Source organism: Pipistrellus kuhlii, unplaced genomic scaffold, assembly GCF_014108245.1.
Source record: "Pipistrellus kuhlii isolate mPipKuh1 unplaced genomic scaffold, mPipKuh1.p scaffold_m20_p_11, whole genome shotgun sequence".
NCBI lineage: Eukaryota > Metazoa > Chordata > Mammalia > Chiroptera > Vespertilionidae > Pipistrellus > Pipistrellus kuhlii.
The window spans coordinates 32,391,779-32,415,224 of record NW_023425416.1 but is presented as its reverse complement, the minus strand read 5'-3'; the positions used below and the strand labels follow the sequence as shown (position 1 = coordinate 32,415,224).

The 23,446-nt window shown below is 36.8% G+C and overlaps 1 protein-coding gene across 4 annotated transcripts in view; it reads left to right on the top strand.

Moving 5' to 3' along the window:
- Positions 1–23,446, top strand: part of TBC1D5 (TBC1 domain family member 5) — a 368,525-nt gene that overhangs the window by 5,664 nt on the left and 339,415 nt on the right. Inside the window, exons 2-3 of one of the 4 annotated variants that reach the window (XM_045579315.1) lie at positions 9,038–9,130; positions 23,373–23,445. The exons of 2 other annotated variants lie outside the window; for them this stretch is intronic. The gene's annotated coding sequence lies outside the window, so the exon portion shown is untranslated. The remainder of the gene's footprint in view (positions 1–9,037; positions 9,131–23,372; position 23,446) is intronic. One more of the 4 variants, XM_036431571.2, reaches the window with a different exon arrangement.

The window sequence follows — 23,446 nt, the reverse complement described above, 5'->3', positions numbered from 1 at the left end:
TGGTATGTCATCTCTTCTTTCTCTGGCCCTCTTTCTACTTTCTTTTCTTCTTCTTCTTTTTGTTTTTTTTAAAAAAACAAAACAAAAAGAAAACAACATTCTCTTAAAAATTTTTATTTTTATTGATTTCAGAGAGGAAGGGAGAGATAGAAACATCAACGATGAGAAAGAATCATTGATTGGCTGCCTCTTGCACAACCCCCACCAGGGACCAAACCCACAACCTGGGCATGTGCCCTTGGCTGGAATCGAACCCAGGACCCTTCAGTCCACAGGCCAATGCTCTATCCACTGAACCAAACCAGCTAGGGCTCTTTCTACTTTCTGATTATCTTTCCTGACACTCTGTCCTTCTAAAGATTTTCTGACTGCCTATATAGTTTCCAGGTATACCTCTTGTTTTTTCCCCCCCAGAGAATATCTCCCCTCCATGCTTTCTACTTTGATCAGCAGAACAGATGCTTTGTGCTAGTCTGGGAAGTGCTCCTGATTAGTTCTTTGAATTTCCTTCCTTCTTGTCACTAAAACTACCTGCAAAATGCCCTTACCAGTGGCCATTAAGCATCCTACCTTGCAAAGCCTGTGGAAAACAATGATTAAACTTGGGTCTTTCTAACATAAAGTCACTGCCTTGGAAATGGTAACAAAATGAGAGAGCAATATATCTTACAAAGACAAATTGTCAGAAAATTGTGGAGTGGTTGAGGACTACAGAGGAGATAGTGAGAGTTTAGTGTTACAAAGATAGGAATAAGCTTCTGAGAGATCTGGAGACCTATCTTAGATCTCCAACCTTGATTTCTTCCTGAGCTTCAGACCTGTTATCTGATTGGCTCCTGGGTAATTCCACTTTTGAATGGCTTACAGAAAGTTCCTCTTCTCTTGCAAAACCTATCCTCCCAAGTTTATTATTTCATTGATGACACCACTATCTCTAGTTGTTCAAGCTAGAAACCTGGCAGACACATCTTACTTTTAAAAAAAAATCCTTACCCAAGGCTATATTTTTGTAAAAAAGAAATTTAAAAAATTTATATATATTTTAGAGATGGAGGGGGAAGAGAGGAGAGAGAGAGAGAGAGAGAGAGAGAGAGAGAGAGAGAGAGAGAGAGACCGACCAATCTTTTGATCTGTTGCATACAGTATGTGCCCTGCCTGGGGATTGAACCCACAATCTAGGTATGTACCATAACCAATAATCAAACCGACAACTTTTTGGTGTATGGGACACTTCAGCCAACTGAGCCACCTGGCTAGGGTTTTACCTTCTTTTTAAAAAATTTAACTTAAAGGCATTGAGCTCTGTGTATTCTACCTCTTGACCCCATTGTCTTTTGGTTACTACTCTGTTACATTATCGCTTGAATTGCCAGATTTTCTGTCTCTCACTAATGTTTCTGTAAGGTTTTCTGACTGGTGTCACTGTAGCCAGGTGATCTTCTTAACTTCTCACCTGATTCTCTTACTCTATAGCTTTGAACCTTTAATGTTTCCCATCACTTGTGTCCCAGTCTTGTATCTCCTTCTTCTGCCTCTTCTATACTCTGTGATTTTATTTTAAAGTACTGAAATCTGAATTTTTGGGACTGTTTATGATTTTTTTTTCCTTATTGATTTCTCAAGCGCTCTTTGCCTATCATATATAGCCAATATTCCTAATTTTATTTTTAAATTCTGCTTATACATTTAAAAATATTATGAAGAATTGTTCAATTTTTATGAACCTCTTTATAATTTTGTTTCTTGACAAAAACAAGATTAAACTCAGTTCTCTATTTGTCTTGGTGTTTTACCACTCTGGCCAATCTTCCAGTAGTTTGAAATACAGATTTTGTATACATACATATTGCAAGTGGAGTAAAACAATCACAGGCCAAGAAATTCCATAGCAATAATACAGGGTGTGTTTTTGGGAATTAATTTCAGAGTCTTACTCATCTCTTAATAGCCTCATAACACAACTAGAGGCCTAGCGCACTAAATCATAAGCTAGTAGCTGGCTTCTACTGCCTCAGCTGGCCACACTGCCTATCACTGCTTGTAGTTCACTGCCCAACTCTCATCCACATGTAGCTCTCCATCGCTAGTAGCTTGCTACCTTGCCCGCCTGCTGTGAGAGCTGCTGCTCATCTGTTTGAGAAGGCGTTATGGTGTGATGGCCACAGGCCTTTTATATAAGAGATGAAATTGATCTGTTTTGGGATTTGGAAAAATTCTATCTTTAACAGTGAATCATGTTGAATAAAGGCAAATTGCTGTCAGTGTTAGACTTTTGCAAAAAGTGAAAGAAACCTTTTAATATTGAAAACCGAAGGATATGTTCAGGTAAGGTTATATGGACAAAACAATTACCTGAAAAGAATAAGAAATGCTAAAATAATTTTTTTTTCTCCTTAAGAGCTAATGTGATAGTAAGAAATCACCAAGCCAAAATCTACATGAAAACAGGAATTCAGATAAGTAAGCAGAATATTAATACTGCTTTCTTCTGAGGATATTTGTCACATTTTAGGGAACTTTGCTTTTGTTTTGAAAACCTCACAAGGCACAGAATGTAGAAATTAAAGCCCAAAAAGGCCTAAGGAATTGAGTCTAATAGGAAATACCTTCCCTATGAAATTTGGACTCCCAAGAGCAATGCCCATAGAGTATGGCAAACCAAGATTAAAAACCCTTCCTGTGCTCTTGCTTTGGACATGAAAAAAATATCTATTCCTAAGCAGGCTTTCCCTCTTGACCTGTGGCTCAAATTTAGTGTTTACCTGTTAGACAAAAGACAAACAAACAAACAAAAAAACCTCAAGTTGTGAGTTTAAAATGGTTTTAGGTCCCTGGCAGAAGCAAATGAAAGTAGGATATATTTATATTTTATGTCCTAGGAATTCCCACAAATAATCTTCCAAAGAATTAGTTCACAGTAAAATATAAACAAGCATCTGAGGTAACAAGATACCATGAGTAGTAAGAAGCAGCAGAAACATAGATGGACATAGACCCCTAAAGCAAACTGTGGTTTGCTGCTGCTCTGTTGACTGGGTTTGCTGACCACTGCTATAACTTCAAATTTTGGAATTATCAGACAAAGATTACTGGTATAAAACAACTGTTTTTTATGGTTATAAAAAGATGAAAAATAATTGCAGAGAATAGAAAGCTAAACAGATTTGAAAAAGACATGAATAAAACTAGAATTAAAAAATACAATAACCAAAATGAAAAACTTAGTGGTTATAGTTAATGGTAGATAAAATACAGCTAAAGAGAATTAATTAACTGGACTTAGGAAAGAAAACATTATCCAGAATGTAGCACAAAAAGACAAGGAAATGTGTACAAAGAAAGACATTAATATATATATATATATATATATATATATATATATATATATATATATATATGAAATGAGAAAGCCTGAGAGTATTTCATCAGTTTTCTAATTGTAGAAGTGAGAAATAATAAGAAAGGAGGCAATGTTTGAAGAGATGAAAAAGAACAGTTCACGAATTTAAGAAATTCAGAGAACCACAAGCAGAATATTTAAAAGGAAATTCACATCATAGTAACATGGAGAACACCAGCATATCTTAAAAGAAGAATATCTTAAAAATTGGCAGAGGACAAAAGACAGATTACCTAAACATTGCAGTTACACTGATAGCTGACTGCTCTAGGAACAGAAATGGATGCCAGAAAACAGTGGTTTTATAATCTCACTGTGCTAGGGAAAAAGTGGCCAGCTTAATATTCTCTACCCAGTGAAAATACATTTCAAGATTAATGCTGAAATAAAGACAATTCAGGCAGAATTGTAAAATATTATTCTTTGATTGTAAATATATAGGTTGATATACTTTTTGATTTGTTCTAGTATTTAGAATGAAGGATTCTAATTAATATAACAAAGCAAATCCTAGCTTCACATAATTTTATTCTTAGAAAATTGTGTATTTATACTTAGTAAACAGAGATACTGTTGGATAATACTTGTACTAATCTATTAGTCCAAGTTTTATATCTTTGTTTAGAATCTTCAATGTTGTAGGCCATCTTTTATGGTGATTAATGCATACCTTTAAGTCTTGCTCTGTCAGTGATGTAATTTTTAATATTTGTATTTGAAATATTATAAGTCAAGCCAAGAAGAATGTGGAGAAAATTGTGTCTTGGTATTTGCAAAAATAACTGCTGGAAATGACTTTATTCTCATCCCCTAGTCCCCAATACAAATTTCTGGTGGGAAAATAGTGGGGGGAATCTTTTTTTTTTAACCCATTAATGGTAGTCTAGAATGATATAAGAGCAAACAGATCTTAAAATTGGTTAGATGGACCTGGGTTAAAGTCTGGCTCTATCATTTAGTAATTCAGTCTGGTCATGTGACTTGTCCTTTCTGATTCTTAGTTTTCTCATCTGTAAAATAGGAATAAGACTACTTTACCAGGTGTTATGGGAAATAGAGTAATGATTGTAAAAAGCAGTGAGTACAGTCTGTGGCTGTGAATGGATTTCTGAGTAACACAGAAAAATGAATTGAATCTGGGCAGGAATTTGAAATTGTTACTTTTAATGTTGAAGAGTTATAGATACTTATAGTAATGATAAACTTTTTTGAAGTTAAGAAATTGTCAGGATGTGACTTGTTGACTTGGTGGTTAATTTTGCATTAGGTCATCTGTGTGTTCTGCGTATAGGTTACATAGCTTCGCATTCTTTAGAAAGTTAAAAAGATTGCCAGTCACCACCACCTCCACCAACACCACACACACACACACACACACACACACACACACACAATTTCTTATCTCCTGAAATTAAAGTTTATGATGACAGTTAATATTGTACACCTGAATACTTTAGGAATTTAATTCAGAAAATGGTTATGAAATATGAACTTAAAACTTTATTCTTTTGTTTTCAGATGTTAAATATATTTGTGGGTGTCCAATAATTTAAGAGCTATCAGAGCACTCTATTGCTATTTGAATCAAAGATACTAATATCTGTAAAATATTTAGACCTAGATTTTCTTTCCTCTGCTTTTTATTATTTGTAGTCAAGACATGGATTAGAATCTTTTATGAAGTGGAATTACTCGTACACCTTACAAATTATTTTCTAGGTTGTTATTCTTTATTTAATATTCAGACATTTACCTCATTTAATAGTGATAAATATGTGGAATATGTTAGCTGATTGCATTTTTTAAACCACACTACTTATTATCATAGCAAAATTAAAAAGTCTATAATGATAAAAGTGTAATATGATAATTAGATCCGAACTCCTTTCAGACGTCCTTCCTTCCAGACAAAGCTGCAGTGGGCAGGGGCCGTGGCAGAGGTGGCAGAGGCCCCCAGCCACAGTGGTGGCTGTGGTGGGCAGAGGGCCGGGGTCAAGTGCATCCGGCTTCTAGTTATATAATGAAGACAATTCAGTAATTTTTCATTTATTTATTTTATTATTTTTAAAGTCTTTTTAATTGGTTTTAGAAAGAGGAAGGGAGAGAAAGAGAGGCAGCAGTGTGAGAGAGAAACATCTATTGGTTGCTTCCCATACACTCCCTGACCAGGGATCAAAATGACAACCTAGGAATGTGCCCTGACTGGAATTGAACCTGCAACCTTTTGCTGCATGGGACCGACCACACTCCAAACAACTGAGCCATCCAGGCAAGGCTTGACATCATTTTTTAGAATGTTAGTTACAATAATATGTTGTATTTGTAGCTTTTGAATTTATTCAAGGTATAGAGACAATTACTGAAAACAAATCAGACATTTCAAATCTTTCAAGAAGTTCCTTGATTTCCGATCAAATACTTTAACCATAATTTGAGTAAAAAATAGTGACACAACTTTGTCTAAATACATACATGCACAAATGCTTCCTATTAAGCATCCTATCTAATAAAAGGGTAATATGCAAATTAATCATCACTCTGTCACAAAGATGATGGCTCCCATAGCCACAAGATGGTGGTGCCCAGTCCTCTCAGCCCCACCAGAGTCCCCCAGTCTCAAAAGGGGCAGCCACTGAGAGCAGGCAGCATGAGTAGCATGAGCGGCCTGGTGGAATGCTTTCTTCGTCGCTGTGGTGACGAGGAAAGCATTCCACGCCTGGCCACGGATGGCCTCTGGGCTGTGGGCACAGAGCAGCCAGGCCCCAAACCCCAAAGAGAGCTACTTGTGCACAGGTTCGTGCGCAGGACTACTGGTCTTGTTATAATTTTATTAATTTATTTCAGACATTTCTGTATACAGAAATTGAGTTGTAGCAATTTTTGTGCAGTTAGGTCATATGATGTTGGTATCTATACCGTATTGCTTTTGAACTTGGAATTAATCCCTTATAATCATAAACTTTAAAGAACGTTAAGATTATACTTTCTAAGTTGATATATTTGCCTTAGTAAAAAAAAACACATAGACTTTTTTTTTCTTCTTGATTACGTTTGACTTTGTATTTTATATTTTGAGCTTTGGTTTATATTTCACAGGCTGGTAATTACTTTTTAACTAGCGGTTGTACTATCGGAAAAAATTGTAGGTTAAATTGGAATGAGTCTGTTTTTCTTTTTATCTTTCATTTTTTAATATTTTGTGTTATTTCATGATATCAAACTCCAGGTGAATCAAAGTCATTCCTTATAGGAATAGAAATTACTATTATAGTCTGTTCATTAGGGTTTATTGATAAGTTTCTTCCATGGTCAAGTTTGACTTTTTTGCAGAACCAAAGATTTTTAGATACAATCGTATCTTCACATCCTATTACAGTATTAAAAACCCTAATAATGTTAAAACAAAAGCAACCTAGTTTTTTTCTTATTATATGAATGCATTTACCGAGTTGTGATGTAAAGTGTATTACTTCAGTGGACCAGGCTTTTTTAAAAAAGGATTAGTATAGAGGATATTGTTGACCACCTAGCAGGTAGAAAACAAATGTTAAATTTGCACAAAGGGGCTAGGATAATAACTTACTTTTCCCTGAGTTTTCAGATATTAATCAGACAACTAGGTGGAATAATTAATCAACAAGATCTGATAGGGGTATTCTATCAGCATATGATAATAAGTCATGTACAAAGTGAGGGGAGTAGGTTGGATGTGGCTTGGAGATGCTAATCTCAGTTCAGAGCTTTGAATCAGTGAGAAATGTTTATTAATTGGTAATTATTTACAAGCTTTTGAGATAGGTCCTTGTAATTGGTTTATTTGCAGAGGTTGACAAAATAGGTACTAAGTGAAATTCTCTTTATATTTACACAAATATTTATGCTAAAATGTGTGTGTTGGATAATAGTTACTATTTAAAATACTGGCTAAAGATTGTCTTTTCCTTTTAACCTTTGTATTTTTTTTAAATATATATTTTATTGATTTTTTACAGAGAGAAAGGGAGAGAAATAGAGAGCTAGAAACGTCGATGAGAGAGAAACATCTACCAGCTGCCTCTTACACACCCCCTACCAGGGATGTGCCCGCATCCAACGTACATGCCCTTGACCAGAATCGAACCCCGGGACCTTTCAGACCACAGACCAACGCTCTACCACTGAGCCAAACCGGTTTCGGCTTAACCTTTGTATTTCTTTAAAGTAATTCTCTGATTCATCTTTAGCTTAAAATCACTCACAGGAACAATGTTTCAGAGATAGCAAGAAAGAACCAGACAAAACTGAACCCAAATTTTACTTCTACTGTATGCTAGTTAGGTTGGTTGCTTGGAAAAACTATGTAACCTTTTTGGGTTTCCATTTCCTTACTGTGAGGTTTTAAGTAAATTGAGGTAATTTACATAAACTGACTAGTAGTGTAGTTGCTCAGGAAATGCTTGTCCTTACTAACCTCAGGCCCCTCTTTCTTTACATATCTCAATCTTTCAAGTCTGTAATCTTAAATTGATCTTTTGCTTTAGTTTGGGAGTCATTGTTTAATAGTATTTTTCTGTGATCAAGAACAACTAGCCTGACTGGTGTGGTTCAGTGGTTGAGCTTTGACCTATGAACCAGGAGGCAGTTCTATTCCCAGTCAGGGCATATGCGAGGTTTGCAGCCTTCATCCCCATTGTGGGGCATGCATGCAGGAGGCAACTGATCAATGATTCTCTTTCATCATTGATGTTCATTGATGTTTCTATTCCTCTCCTCCTCCCCTGCTCTGAAGTCAATACAAATATATATATATATATATATATATATATATATATATATATATATATATATATAAACAACTATATATAAATATATAAATATATAAACAACTAATTCAGTGGCTAAGAAATACTGTTTACTCAAAAATTAAAAACAAATAATAGATATTTTTTCTGCTCCGGAATGTTTCAATTTCTGAAATATTTTATGGATGGTGAGTGATTGCTGAATTATTTCATTAGACTAATTTATTTAAGGAATTTCATGTAATGATTACAGGAAAGGGGAGTAGAGAAGTTCCTGTTTAACACTGAACTGTTTATAAATTGTGCCCATATTTCTTATGTTTAAAGTAATTCTTTTCAACTTTAACATTTTATGACCTTTTAAAAATTTATGAAATAATATCAATGCTTAAAGGTATATTTTAATCTGAATAGTGTAGTTGGATTTGTTTTGAAAAAGGACTGAATTTTGTGGATTTGAATAAGTCAGTGACAGGAGGTCTTAAACATTTTTTTCCCCCTTTGAACAGATGTCTTGGCCTACAGTGACTCCAACTCCCATAATCCTTCCAATTTTCCCCTCTACTAAATAAGTTTTTAAAAAGTGACATTTTTATTATAAGTGATTGACTTAATTCAGGCAAACATTATAGCTGAGGAAAGACTTCATTGCAGTGAGGAACACTTTGGTTTGAATAAAACGTTATATTCTTTAGTTTTACAAATGCAATGCACGGTCTTCTCCCCCCCTCCCCCTTCCCCCTTTATCTGTATTCAGAACAATATTTTTTGTGTGTAATAAGCTTTCTCCAAGATTAAAAGTTTTTATAGTATAGTATACTAAGGTGTGTCTAATTCATTCTATTTAAAATGACAGTGAAAATCAGAATCAGTTTGGATCTATCCAGAAGACAGTAACCACAGTAGGACTTGTATCAGAGGAAAGTTAATCCAGGAACTGGTTGCACAGGTAATTGCTGAGAAGCAAACTGGACTATGAGACAAACAAAATATTAATAACTAGAAGCCTGTTGCAGGAAGGTTCCCGCAAGAATAGGGCTTCCTGTGGCCTGTCCTGCCGCTGCCACCTCCCCACGCAATTTTGCCTCCACTGAGGCAGGCTTCCCTCCTGGTGCTTTTGCTATCTCCCCGCGCTTTTGCCACAGCCTTTGCTTGCATTTTCTCCTGCTGCTGCTGCCCTCACCCCGATTTCCACTTCCCTCCTCCTTCCTTGTACACTGTCTTCAGTCTTCACTCCATGCCTGTGTATGCAAATTAACCACCATCTTTATTGGGTTAATTTGCATACTCACTCTGATTGACTAGTGGGCGTATCAGAATGATGGTTAATTTGCATGTTTCTTTTTTATTAATGTAGATGATACCATTTGGGCTGGGGGAAGATGAGAAAAGGTGGTATTACCAGAGTACGAAAGCCTGGGCTGAGAGTGGGATGGGAGCTAGAGCTATAGTAGAAGCTTTGTGGTGGGATATGGGACATCAGAGGCCAGGACTCCTGGAGGGAAATAGTTATAAAGTTTCTCCTAAAGATGTGTGAGGAAGTAGGGAGAGTTAAGAGAAATAGTCGGGCTTCTCCCTCTTCTGCCTTCTATCACCCCTGAGTTCCTCCCCACCAACCAGATCTTCCTGGACACCAGAGGGCAAGGTTGCTTGGAAATTGCAGTTGCCTATGATAAGAGCAGCACAGGATAAGCCCAGGGAATGGATTTGAAAGCATTTAGTCAACTAGCTCAACAACTATGTTGCTAATATGTAATACTATATAATAAAAGGCTAATATGCAAATTGTCCCCTCAGGAGTTTGACTGACTGGGAGTTCATCCACTCACTGTGATGTGCACTGACCATAAGGGGGTGGAATGGTGGCACAGAATAAAGGAAGGCCCTGGCTGGCAGCCGGAAGCTGGAGGAAAGAAGGCCCCAAATGGCCCTGATTCATCCTTCCTATGCATGAATTTCGTGCTCTGGGTCTCTAGTATTAATACCTGTGCACTTGTGTAGCATTAGCCTGAAAGAAGACTTCGCTTGAAATACCCCAAAACAAACAAACAAAAAAACCCTCTTGGTTCTTCTTTTTGCACAATGGAATGATTCCTTAAAAACCAGTATTAAGATGCGCATCTCAGTTCAGTTCAAACATTTACTGAGTGACACTATATTAGGTAAATGACTACAAAGCTGAAAACACTTGTTTTTTTGGATTTGAGGTACAGTCTACTAGAAGACTTTATTATTATTTTTAAAAGGACTCTCAATTTTAAAATTTTAATAGAATGTGTGATAAGTTAGAGATGGGGACATGTTTTTGTAGGAACTCAAGAAAGGAGCATTATTTACCTAGTCTTGTAGTTGATGGAATATTTTCAGGAGTTGGAAAATATGAGCTGAGCTTTAAAAGATTGATAGAGGTGGAAGGGGCAATCCTGGAAGGAAAAGCTTGAGCAAAGGTTTAAAAATCTAAAATAGCTTAAAGCATGTATAAGAAATTTCAATCACTATTGCTGGAGCATCAAGTTTGGCTCATAAAATGGGGCTGGGACCCAGGAAGAAGCCAAACTTATAGGCAGTTATTGAAGGTGTAGTGGAGTGGCCTGATTACTTTTGTTTTGGCTGTGCTTTTCCATAAATGTGGAAGATGAGGGTGCTGTCTAGAGGTAGGAGACCTATTAAGAGGATATTAGACTAGTCCAGGCAGTAGAGGGTAGACATAGACTTCCAAAGGCCTCTTTATGTTTTAGAGTCATTCATTTCATCAAGTGCCTCCTATCCATTTCATCAAGTGCCTCCTATCTATGTCACACTTTGATGGTATTTTGTTTTCATGTTACACATGCCTCCCTCTATATTGTTACTTGTTCTTTGAGAATCCCTGTTCTAGGGGCACAGGCCTTGCTTTCCAGAAGCAGGCATGGGAATCGGCAGTTATCATGTAGTGTGCACTGAGTGCTGGAAGGGTGCTTTGCTCTTCTATCCACTGACTATGTTCCTGAAATGTTATGGGGTGCAGTAATTTCCTGTAGAAATTTCCTTGAGAAAAATTTTCTGTATTCATTAATGTAGTTTCTGATATTGAAGAGTGACAGATTTGCAGTGTGACATTTAATTTTAGTAAATATATCTTTTAAAATACCAAAATCCTGCATTTGAATAAGATTCACTTTACACATTGATTTTAATGTATATTTCTAATTTATTCTGATTATAAATGTGAGATTGGTGTTATTATTAGTGCTATTTTATTTCTTTCTTTACAAAATCTCATCTGGGTTGTCTTACTCACACTCCAGTGGAATTTCTACAATATCATAAATAAGCAAGACAGAGTTTTTGTCCTTAAGGAGCCTCTGATCTACAGGCATTAAGTCATAATCTAAGGCCTAAGAAATAAGTTAAAGAGAGACACAAATATTATATTGAGGGAATGTAGAGGAAGAAGATATTTATTGTATTTTACTCCAAGGCATATATTTTTTACTCATTTCAATGTTTCTAAAATTGCCACATGTCTTACAATTTGATGGCATCTTAGACATGAGGAAAATTTTATTTTGAGAGAATAATAAAGGAGCATAGCTCTCTGAGGATGAGGAATTTAGTTAAGTGGAGAAAGTGCTAAGAAAAAGCACTTGGGTGAGAAAGCCTTGGTGTGCTAAAGGAATGATAAGTGTCTTTGGGAGGTTGTCATTTAGGGCTCAAGAATAACATAAGAAGTGACATTAGGTAGGTGGGTTGAATCCACTTCATAGAAGATTTTGAAGACAAAGCTGTGGAGAGGTGGAATTTTATTCTGTAGAAGGTGGGAATGTACTGAGGGGTTTTGAGAAGGGGAAGTATGGTACATGTTACATTGAATTTCTTGACCCTATTTGGGAATATAATGCTAGAAGAGAGATTGAAGGAAGGGAAATTGTGATGATTTGAATTAATGACTTTTTTAGCTGAAAGGAAAAGAAGGAAAGATGTTATGGAGGGAGGTAGAACTGACAGAAATTGGTGACTGACTGAATGTGGGGGGTGGAGTAGGTGGTAGTGAGGGCTAGATACCAGAGTTACTAGTACTAGTACTAGAGGCCCTGTGTACGAAATTCATGCACTCAGGGGGGTGGGGTTCTTTAGCCTGGACTGCACCCTCTTGCAGTCTGGCGGGCCTGGGGTCCTCTTTCCAGTGGTGGGAGAGGCTCCCACCACCACTGCTATGCTTGCCAGCTATGAGCCCAACTTCTGGCTGAGTGGTGCTCCCCTTGTGGGAGCGCACTGACCACCAGGGGGCAGCTCCTGGGTTGAGCATCTGCCCCCTGGTGGTCAGTGTGTGTCATAGCGACTGGTTGTTCTGCCATCAAGTCAAAACCGGTTCTCCAACATCCCCTGATAGGTCTCAGATTGCGAGAGGGCACAGGCCAGGCTGAGGGACTCACCGGTGCACTATCGGGGCCGGGGAAGGACATGGGAGGTTGGCCAGTTGGGGAGGGTCTGTAGGAGGGCTCCAGGGCATTTCTGGCCTATCTTGCTCAGTCCTGATCAGTTGGACTCCAGCAGCAAGCTAACCTGACAGTTGGAGCATTGCCCCCCTGGTGGTCAGTGCATGCCATAGCAAGCAGTTGAGTGACCTTAGCATATATCATAGCATATTACGCTTTGATTGAATGGCCAACTGGATGACTGGACACTTAGCATATTAGGCTTTTATTATGTAGGACTAGAGGCCTGGTGCTCAAAATTTGTGCACAGGAGGTTAAGGTAAGGGGGGTCCCTCAGCCCAGCCTGCACCCTCTTGCAATCCAGGACCCCTCAGGGGATGTCCAACTGCCGGGATCAGGCCTAAACCGGCAGTTGGACATCCTGTCGCAATCCTGGACTACTGGGTCCTAACCATTCACTTGCTTGCCTGCCTGCCTGATCACCCCTAATTGCCTCTGCCTGCCTGCCTGCCTGATTGCCCCTAACCACTCTAATCGCCCTTAACTGCCTTTGGCTGCCTGCCTGATCGCCCCTAACCATTCGCCTATTTGTCTAATAGCTCCTAACCACTCTGCCTGCCTACCTGATCACCTTTAACCACTTGCCTGTCTGCCTGCCTGATCAGCCCTAACTGCTTGCTTGCCTGCTTCATCGTCCTTAATTGCTTGTCTGCCTGCCTGATCACCCCTAACCACCTCTGCCTCAGCCCTCGCTGCAGCAGCTTCATCTGAAGGATGTCTGGAAGGTCGTTTGGCTGTCTGGTCTAATGATCATATTATGCTCTTATTATTATAGACTAGAGGCCTGGTGCACAAATTTGTGCATGGTAGGGGTCTCTTGGCCTGTCTGGCGATTGGGGCCAATCAGTGATGTCTTACCCAGTCCCAATTGGGGCCAGATATTAAATCAAAAATATAATAGTGGCCTTTATGTTTTCTATGAATTTATCTTCACTGGAGATCTTTAGTTCTTCATGTGGCTTTGAGTTTCTTTGTAGTTTTTTTTTGTTTTGTTTTGTTTTGTTTTCATTTAGACTTAAGGACTCCTTTTAGCATTACTTGTTGGACAGGTCTAGTGATAAACTAATATTTATTTCTTTTATAGTTGTAAAATTTCTGAAAAAACAGCTCACCTGTGAATTCTATTTACAGCTTCATCACCATTCAGATTTCATAGTTCTTAGTAGAGCATGCACTTTCTGTTTTCAATTCTTCCTGTTGAGCAGGTTAGCTTGGCTTATTATGGAGAGAAGTGTAACTGTTTTTTATGTATTTCTTGTTTAGTTTACATGTATAGTTGTGGAGAAGCTCTATTGACTGTCATTGACCACTAAATTTGTGGTAAATTCACAAAAGTGAAAGCCATCATAAAGAACAACAACTGTCTATTTGGTTCTACCTGATTATGCCTATTGCAATATATAGGAATAATTAGGTCTTCAACAGAAAAATGAAATATTTCTCCTACTTAAACATTTTGTTGCATAGGTTTTCTCATTGTTGGTTGTAAAAGTCTTTGAATATAGTAGCTTAATTTTTTCAATAACTATTTTGGAAATTTAGATATGTAAGTGCTTCTAGGAACTTAACTTGTAAAATGTACTTTTAAGTTTTAACTAACATTTCTAAATAAGTTACACTTAACTGTGAAAATTTTTATAAATGTTCTTGAAAAGAGAAAATCGATATAGTATTATAGCTAATGGATTCTTTTTAGAACACAACGATCTGTTTTTGGTAAAATACATTGACAGTAAAACAAAGTAGAGATATAGGTATGACCTATAATTTTTTTCTTAGTGAGATAAAAATAAGTGTCTCAATACAGTGTAATTAAAAGTTAATATAACTACTTATGATTTCTTTGAATTTAATTATCTCAAATTAAATAAATTAAAATTGCATTTATATTTATGTAGAAGTCTATAATTTTTAAACAAAATGCATTTATCAGAAATTATCCCAAAGTTTAGAAAACCCACTAATTTACATTTAAAAACTTAAAAAATAACCTTTAGTTAATGATTTTTATTTACCTTTGTTAGAGAGAAGTTAAATGCAAAAATAATAACCTATATCTCTTTATATGTAGATGTCAATCCATTTCAAAAGGTGACTGAAAATGAATGACTTTATTGAAAAAACTGCAGTTCTTAAATTTTAGATTAGATATAATTTTTTAATTTTATACAAATTATAAAAATGGCTCAATTATAAAATTCATAAAGATAATTTAAATTCAGAATAATTCAATTTAATTTAAGATAATTTAAGCTCAAATGTATAATTATAAATAGCTCAACTCCTTAACTATATGGAATTTGAAATGTCATATAACCTTTTTAGATAATTTTCCTAATTAGGTGAGAACAAGGCCTGTTCTATCTCCATTTGATTTTCTTGCTAATATTTGCAATTTAGTACTAGAGTTAATCCTTAATTGCTGAAAAAGAGTTGTCTATAACATGGTTACCAATTATTTTTCTATGATACAATATGTAATAAATGTTAAGGATGAACTATTCAAGAAATACATGTTAAAAAGTTTTAAAGTAACAGCTTACTAGTGCTGTATGTGTGTTTGTGTAAAGGTAGAGTTGATTTTTGTGTATTCAGTGTTGATGGAAAAGAATAGCTGATTAAACCTAGAAACTAATTAAATTAGTTTTCCTTGAGGTGTAAAATATGTGCTCCTCCAACAAAGCCTGAAGGTCTGGTGTGAGCAGTAGTGCAAGACCCTTTTTAGCACTGTTACTTGAGGAACTAATATAATCATGCTACATTGTTTTTAGATTGAATTTTAGTGAGATCATATGGAGTGGGACAAATTAATACAATTATTTAAAAATAATTATCAGTGCCAAAGAAAATTATAATAATGATTACTATTAGCAATTTTGTTTTCTATTCCCTGACTTAAATCTGTATGTGTACCTGGAGCATTATTAGGGGTGTTTTTGTGGGAAAGCTTATGACTCTTTAACTTAAGATGTTAATCTTCAGATATCAATGATTTTAGTTATTAGAATGTAGTAAACTCAACTCCTTTTGACAAATACAGAGGTGAATTACTAGACTTTTCTCTCTGCAATTTTAAGCCATTTTCAAATGCTCATGATAAAGAATTTTGGCTCTGGTTTTTTAAATTATGGATGGAATAAGAAAACTTTGCAGATTGATTTAACTTAAAATATATTTTAAAGGTACATTAATTTTTAATGTTATTGGTATCTTACTTAAACACTTGTTTATTCACTTTCATGTTTTAAGTAGAAATCACTAAGTACCAGTTAAAAGTTACAATTATGGGAACCTTCTCTATATATGAATATGTGTGTATATATGTAAGTATCTTTTTTCCCCCTTGGATCTTGAAATATAAATATGTAAGCATCTTTTTAAAGCCTGCATTTTTCTCTCCACAAAGAACAATTGCAGCAGCTAAGAAGAATACATACAAATATGATTATAACTTTGGGTAAAAACTCAAAAGGAAGCCTATTGGAATGAGTGGTTAATTAAACTTGATGTGGGCTGTCCAATTTTAAATTATAAGGCCTCATGTTCTCATAGTTAGATTATCTATCTGGCTAAAATAATGTCTCCCCCACCATCCCCACTTCAAATTTAACCATAAATTTCCAGCTTATATCCATCTTTATTTTAAGCCACCAAGTTAAGATGTTTTGTGTTTTTTATCTGCTCAGGCATTAACTTTGAATCAATGTAGCTATGGAGTAGTTTGGAGAAGAATTTCTCTTATTTAAGGATGTTACCCCCTGAGCTTTTAAAAATGGCTTGAACTTTTGATTCTTCATGGTTACCTATGTATGTCAATTTTTGCCTTGCTCAGCTGTTATTTATTTTTAGTTGATGGAAGTTTAAATTGCTCAGCCCAGTTTTTCCCCCTCCTATATGTAGATTCCTTTTCCATATCCTTAGAAGTAGCAACATGTGCATCTTATGAAGATTGAATGAGCAAGTAAAACTTTCTAAATATTAGTAAATCGTTTGAATTTGGCAACACTGCTTTAAGTAGGTTAAATGATCATTTCATCTAGTTTATTTGCTATGTATGCCTAGTGATTGTCCTTTCAACATCATATGATAGGCATGGGATATGATGCTAAGAAGCAATAGTGGATTAGAGTTTGGATATCTTTTTATATTGTTAAATTCAGTTTACATATTTTTTTGGTACATTTTCTGATGTTGTTCACCATGCTCTTTCATTTTCCAAGCTTTTAGCCATATTTATATTTGTTCTGTTGTAAAACCTGTATCCCATAAAGTTATTGTAATGCCATAATTTGTTTTGCCAAGTAGGTTTGAATATACCTTCACTTTCGCTAGATATCTGAACATGGTCTTTTAAATGAACTGCATTTAGAAATAAAAGAACTTGTTCTGCTTTTAGAGTAGCTATTTTCAACCAATGTGCCACGGGGATTTTTAAAACGTGCAATATCTAACTATTTAGTCAGGGGCTCTGGCCTCTTTTCCCTTAGATTGTCAAATAAAAAAATGACATCAGCCCATACAACAGTCTGGTGTGAATGATACCTTTTTTTTTTTTTTTTTTTTTTAGATTGGCAAAAAACATCTTAACTTTTTGGCGTGCCACAGAATTTTAGTAATTTATGTGTGCCATGAGATGAAAAAGGTTGAAAATCACTGGCTTAGAAGAGTTGTTAGGTAAAGTATGCTGAAGTGTTACATAGCTTACCACACACTGAAAGGACAGTTAATGGAATTTGAAATCTGATTCATTTCACTATAACTCAAAATATATTCAGCCTCTACTAATACAAAATTGTAATTTTTTGATTTACAAAGTTACACATTAGAAAATAACTAATTTAATAAACCAAACACAATTTTGGTTGTCTGAACAGTGTTTCCAACCCACTGGGAGTGGAAATCATTAGCTCTTGAAGCTTCTCTACTAACTTTCTATACTAAGTCCACTTGGCTGTATGTTATTTATTTACAGTACATCCAGTTCAAGTTCTAAAATGACAGAAAATGCTGATCTGGGATTGTGTTGCAATCGTTGTGGATGTTTTCTTGCTTGTTAGACTGTCTATCTGTACCTTCTATTAGTTAGGAAATTTTTCAGCTATTATCTATTCAAATATTACCTATACAGTCTTTTAAACATTCTTTTCTAATGCTGATCTATTTGTATTTTAGATCATTGCTAGTCAAAGATTAGTGCTGATCTGCAAACTGACTTTATTGGTCTGTAATGAGTTAAGGACAGAAATTCAAAGCAAGCATTTAGAAACCTTTTGTAGCAACTTTATATTATTACCATGATATCTAAGGACATGGTTTATAAAAAAAGAAATTCACTTTTATACATTTTACAGATTTTTTTTCTGCAGTGGATTGACAATTTAAAAAAAAAGTTCTTCATTTCAGATAGTTTCAGCAGTATTTTGTTAGACCTCCTCATTCTATTTTTTTTGTATCTGCTAACTGCTTTTACGTTTTCTTTGTCTCTCTTAACTGCATTTTGGATAAATTTTAAGTGTCTTTCTTTCCATCTACTAATTCTTTATATTGATTCTACAGTTTAACTTTTACACTGAATTGAACATTTTACCAGTGTTTTTTATTTTTTGAAGTTTTATTTAATTCATACATGTATGTATATTTTAAGCGTTTCTATTGCTCAAAACATCCTTATTGTACAATCTTTCCAATAATTGAGGAATCTGCAGTCTAATTTGTCTCATGTTTGTATTGGCTGTCATTCATTGTATATGATATCCTGACTTTGTTTTTCCTTTTTAGATGAGTTTTTTTTGAAAGTTGTTGGACATTTTGAGGTCTGGATTGAAATTATTTTATTTCACAAAGAGTTTGCTTATGCTTTCCACAGATACCTGTGGCACTAACAGTTTAAGAGCACTTTAAATGACATATTCATAGGAGATTTATTGGATTATATAAATAGTGTAAATTTAATATAAGAACCTTTGTGATGGTGTTTCCCTTTGTGATTAAGTGTCAAAATAATTGATGAAACATTCCTGAAAACACAAAATCGTAAAGATGGATCACAAGATTAGAGTATGCGAGGGGTTAGGAGTGGTGGGGATGAGGGGTAAGTATGATTATAAACAGGTAATAGGAAAAAGATGTTTTTGGCACTTTTTCACTGTTAATGTGATGTAGGTGTGTTTCCTTTTGGTAGACTTTTTAGAGTCTATTTCCTGAGTCTTGTGTAGCCATCAAAAGGTAAGCCCAGTTCTGCCGGTGTTAGGCACATACTCTCAGGACAAAATTTGGTTTCTGGGTTTGCTTGTTCTACTTTGTTTTTTTAATAGCTTATGAGGAGACTGTACTTTCTTGTTATCTAAGCAATTCATTAAAGCAGATTTTTCCCACAAAAATTTAAAAATTGTATCTAACAGTAAAATTTAAAAATTGTATCTAACTTCTGGAAATCAGTGTTTCCATCTACATATCTGTACAGTCAGTTTTAGCAAATATGTTGTTATTTTGTGCCTCAGTTCTGTTATATTTGTTATTGTAACAAACTATTTTTCTTTCTCTCTTTGTTCTATCCGATGTCTAGTGTAAACCCATCACACTATGCACCCAGTTATCTTTATTAGCCGTATTTCCTGCTATTCTTTCACTAACCCTGTTATGATTTATTACACTTATATTGTAGCCACCATTCTTTCACTCATGCCATTTCATCCTGGTTTAAGTGTTGCCTCTTTTGTGGACTCCCAACAGTTCCTTTCTAGCACCATTGACATTTTGAGCTGAGTAATTCATTTTTGTTGGGAGGCTGTCCTATGCATTGTAGGATGTTAGCAGCATCCTTGTCCTCTACCCACTAGATGCAAATACAATAGTATTTTCCATTTGCAACACCAGACATTGCTACACATCCTTTTTTGGGGGCATGGGGAGCAATATCTTCCATGATTGAGAACTGTTTTAGAACTGTATGAATTTGGTCTCCATTGAAGATCCTTGTTTGATTATCTATGCCTGTAGCTTTACCTTCTGCATTTTCAGTGACACACTGTCCGGATTGTTCATTTTCCACTTACTACATTTGCTTGTGCATTTCTTTCTTCACTCTCTGCCCTGTGTGAGTGTTTGTGTGTCGCACGTGCACATGTCTGATTTTTCCAAGATCTAGATGCATTTTACTTTTTTGTTTATTTGCTATTTTTGGTCAACCGTATATACTTGTTAGTAGTTTCAAATGCATCAGTTTCTTGCTCTTTTCCTTATTTATCCACTTTTATGTGGTAGTAATGGGAGTTTGAAAAATGGAATCATTCTAGAAAATGTGGAGAACTTTGAGGCATTCTAAATTCTAACATTCTACTAATAATCATGAGACTTGCAGATAATAGAGTTAATACCAATGTAATAATGGTATGTATACCCAATAATAATGGGAAACTTAAGATAGCATACGATAGTCATAAAGATAAGAGGGATCTAATTTCTGTTAGATGTATCCATTATATAAGTAAACAGAAAAATGTGCAGAAGAGTAGAAATAAAAAATAGACTGAAAAATAGAGAAAATGGAAGGATTTATAGAAGCATTAAGTAGGAATGATTAGTTCTACCGGGTGAGATGAGAAAAGTAATATATTGAGGTGAATTGTTAGGAATGATGGATGTAGCATCTGGTTAGGAGTGACTTGTATAAAACTGACAGATGTGATATGTGAATATTAGTAAGTTTAAAAGAAGTTCCGAATAGAGAGGTTAGTTTTTCTTACCAACTAAAAAGAAACATGTATTTTTTTGTGCCAGTTGGGAAAGATATAACTCAGATATAGATTTTCCTTCATCTTTAAAAAATTATCAGCAAATTCCAAGTATTAATATAAATTGAAACTTGAATTTAACTACTTTTTATAAGGTGCTGCTCCTCTAGGCCAAATTTTCATGAAAAATAATCATAAGTTCAATATATGTTCATTATAAAGAAAGTAGAAAGTAATGAAAAGTATAGGGAAAGTGAAAGTTAGTTACAGATCCCAAAGCCTAAACCACTGTTTTCACTTAGGTCAATTCTATTCTCTTGATTTTTAGGTGGTCTTAGTCTTTCTCTCTGGATATAAAAATGATGTATACATAAATATATTCTGTAGGTATATAGATGTGTGTGTGTGTGTATGTGTGTACTTTTATATAAAATGGGTTATTTTTATATGAAATGTTCTATGGCTGGCCTTTTCATTTAATGTTAAGAATACTTCCTTTTATTAGTAAAATTCTTGAAAATTTTATTAAGTGACTACAAGGCATTCTATTCTGAGTATATCCCCAAATTTATTTAAGCATATTGTTAAATATTTAGGTTTTGCTTTCATATATGTGTTACACACAAATATAAATACATACATGTATGTACATACTATATAATAAAAGAATAATATACAAACTAGCCATCACTTCACTCTACTCACAAGCCATGCCCACCGGCCAATCAGAAGTGAGCATGCAATCAAGATGGCTACGGCCACAGAGAGAGCAGGAGGCTTGGGTTTCTCCAGCAATGAAGGAAGCCAGGCTTCCTGCACACCCTATCCGGCCCATGCCTCCACTCAAGGCTACAAAGTTTCAATTATAGAAGATAAATAAATCCCAACAAAAATGGCGGCAGCCATGGAGCTGGAGAGAGCAGGAGGCTTGAGTTACCCCAAGTGATGGAGGAAGCCAAGCTCTGCATCCCTGGCCTGCCTTGGCCTATGCTTAAGGCTACAAAGTTTCAATTATAGAAGATAAATAAATCCCAACAAAAATGGTTGCAGCCACAGAGCAAGAAGGAGGCTTGGCTCTGCTCAAGGGTACAGAGTTTCAATTACAAAAGATAAATAAACCCCAGATGCCAGGGCCTCAGCTTGGGTCACCGGGGGTGGGGGTGGGGGTGGCTGGCCTGTAAACCACCACAGGTCCCTCGTCCAGGCCACCCCATGACCCCAAGAGAACCCTCACCCTGTCTGGGACACCCTTCAGGGCAAACCAGCTGGCCCCCACCCGTGCACCAGGTCTCTATTTTACCTAATAAAAGAGTAATATGCAGATTGACCATCACTCCAACACACAAGATGGCTGTCCCCATGTGGTCAAAGATCCTGCCCCCATTTGGACACAAGATGGCCAGCAGGGGAGGGCAGGTGGGAAGGGACCAGGCCTGCAAGGGAGGGCAGTTGTGGGCAATCAGGCTAGCAGGGGAGGGCAGTTGGGGGTGATCAAGCCTGCAGGGGAGGACAGTTAGAGGTGACCAGGCTTGCAGAGTACGGCAGTTAGGGGCAATCAGGCTGGCAGGGGAGCAGTTGGGCATCAATCAGGCTGTCAGGGAAGTGGTTAGGGGGTGATCCGGAAGGCAGGCAGGCAAGCAGTTGGGGACCATCAGTCCTGGATTGTGAGAGGGATGTCGGACTGCCCATTTATGCTCGATTCTACTGGAATCAGGCCTAAACGGGCAGTCCGACATCCCTTGAGGCGTCCCATATTGGAGAGGGTGCATTCTAGGCTGAATTCATGAATTCTGCATGCATGAATTTTGCGCACTGGGCCTCTAGTATACATATTATTGACTTGAAAAATTTTGAGTACATTTCCCCTGAAGAGTTGTAGCCTCTTATATTTTGCCCCGAAAAATTTATTCTCCTCGTCTTCCTTAGCAAAAAGAACCCTGCTTCTGTGTCTGGGCATTATTACTGATGTTAAGAGACTACAGTTCCTGTCTTTCAAAGTGGTTAAGTGTGGCCAAAACACCGCATTGTGGTTTATACTCTGCATCTTGAAATGTAAGAGATAGAAGAGAGCAGGGTGCTCTTTTCTTTCCCCTTCTTTTTCTGCTGCCTGCAATACGGATATGTTAGCTAGAGTTCTCATGGCCTTATTGGAATACGAGCCACTTTGAGTAGAATAGTATGTGGCAGAACAAAAGATTGGAAGGAACTTTGGCTCCTGATATTGGAGCTGCCACACCAGCCTTTCATTGTCTACCTCGGGACAGTTACATGGGAGAAATTCTCTCCTTTTGTTTCTTACTCTCTTATATTATTACTAGAGGCCCAGTGCACAAAATTCGTGTACTGGCGGTGGGGCCCTCAGCCCAGCCTGTGCCCTCTCGCAACCCATGACCCCTCATTCCTTACCACCCACCTGCTTGCTTCCTATCATTTGGCTCACTGCTCCTTTAGCATTGACATGGAGGCAGGAGAGGCTCTGCCTCTGTGGCACGCCAGCTGCGAGCGTGGATTCTCGCAGAGCAGCCCTCCCCCGTGGGAGTGGGAAAGCACTGACCCCCAGGGGGAAGCTCCTGCGTTGAGCATATGCCCCTTAGTGGTCATTGCGCATCATAGCAACTGGTTGTTCTGGTTGTTCTGCTGTAATGATTGCTTAGGCTTTCATTATATAGACTAGAGGCCAGGTGCACTAGTGAGGTCCCTTGGTCTGGGCCCCGGGATCGGGCCAAACCCGGCTCTCTGATATCTCCTGAGGGGTCCTGGATTGTGATAGAGTGCAGGCCAGGCCGAGGGACTCCACTGGTGCATGATCAGGGCTGGGGAGAAATGCAGGAGGTTGGCCAGCTGTGGAGGGGACCTCAGGAGGGCTCCAAGGTGTGTCTGGCCCATCTTGCTTAGTCCCTATCAGCCAGATCCCAGCAGTAATCTACCAGTTGGAGCATCTGCCCCCTGGTGGTCAGTACACATTATCTCTATCTACTAGATACTGATAACATTCCCCAGTTATGACAACCAAAAGTGTCTTCAGACATTGCCAACTTCCCTGGAGGTGGAGGG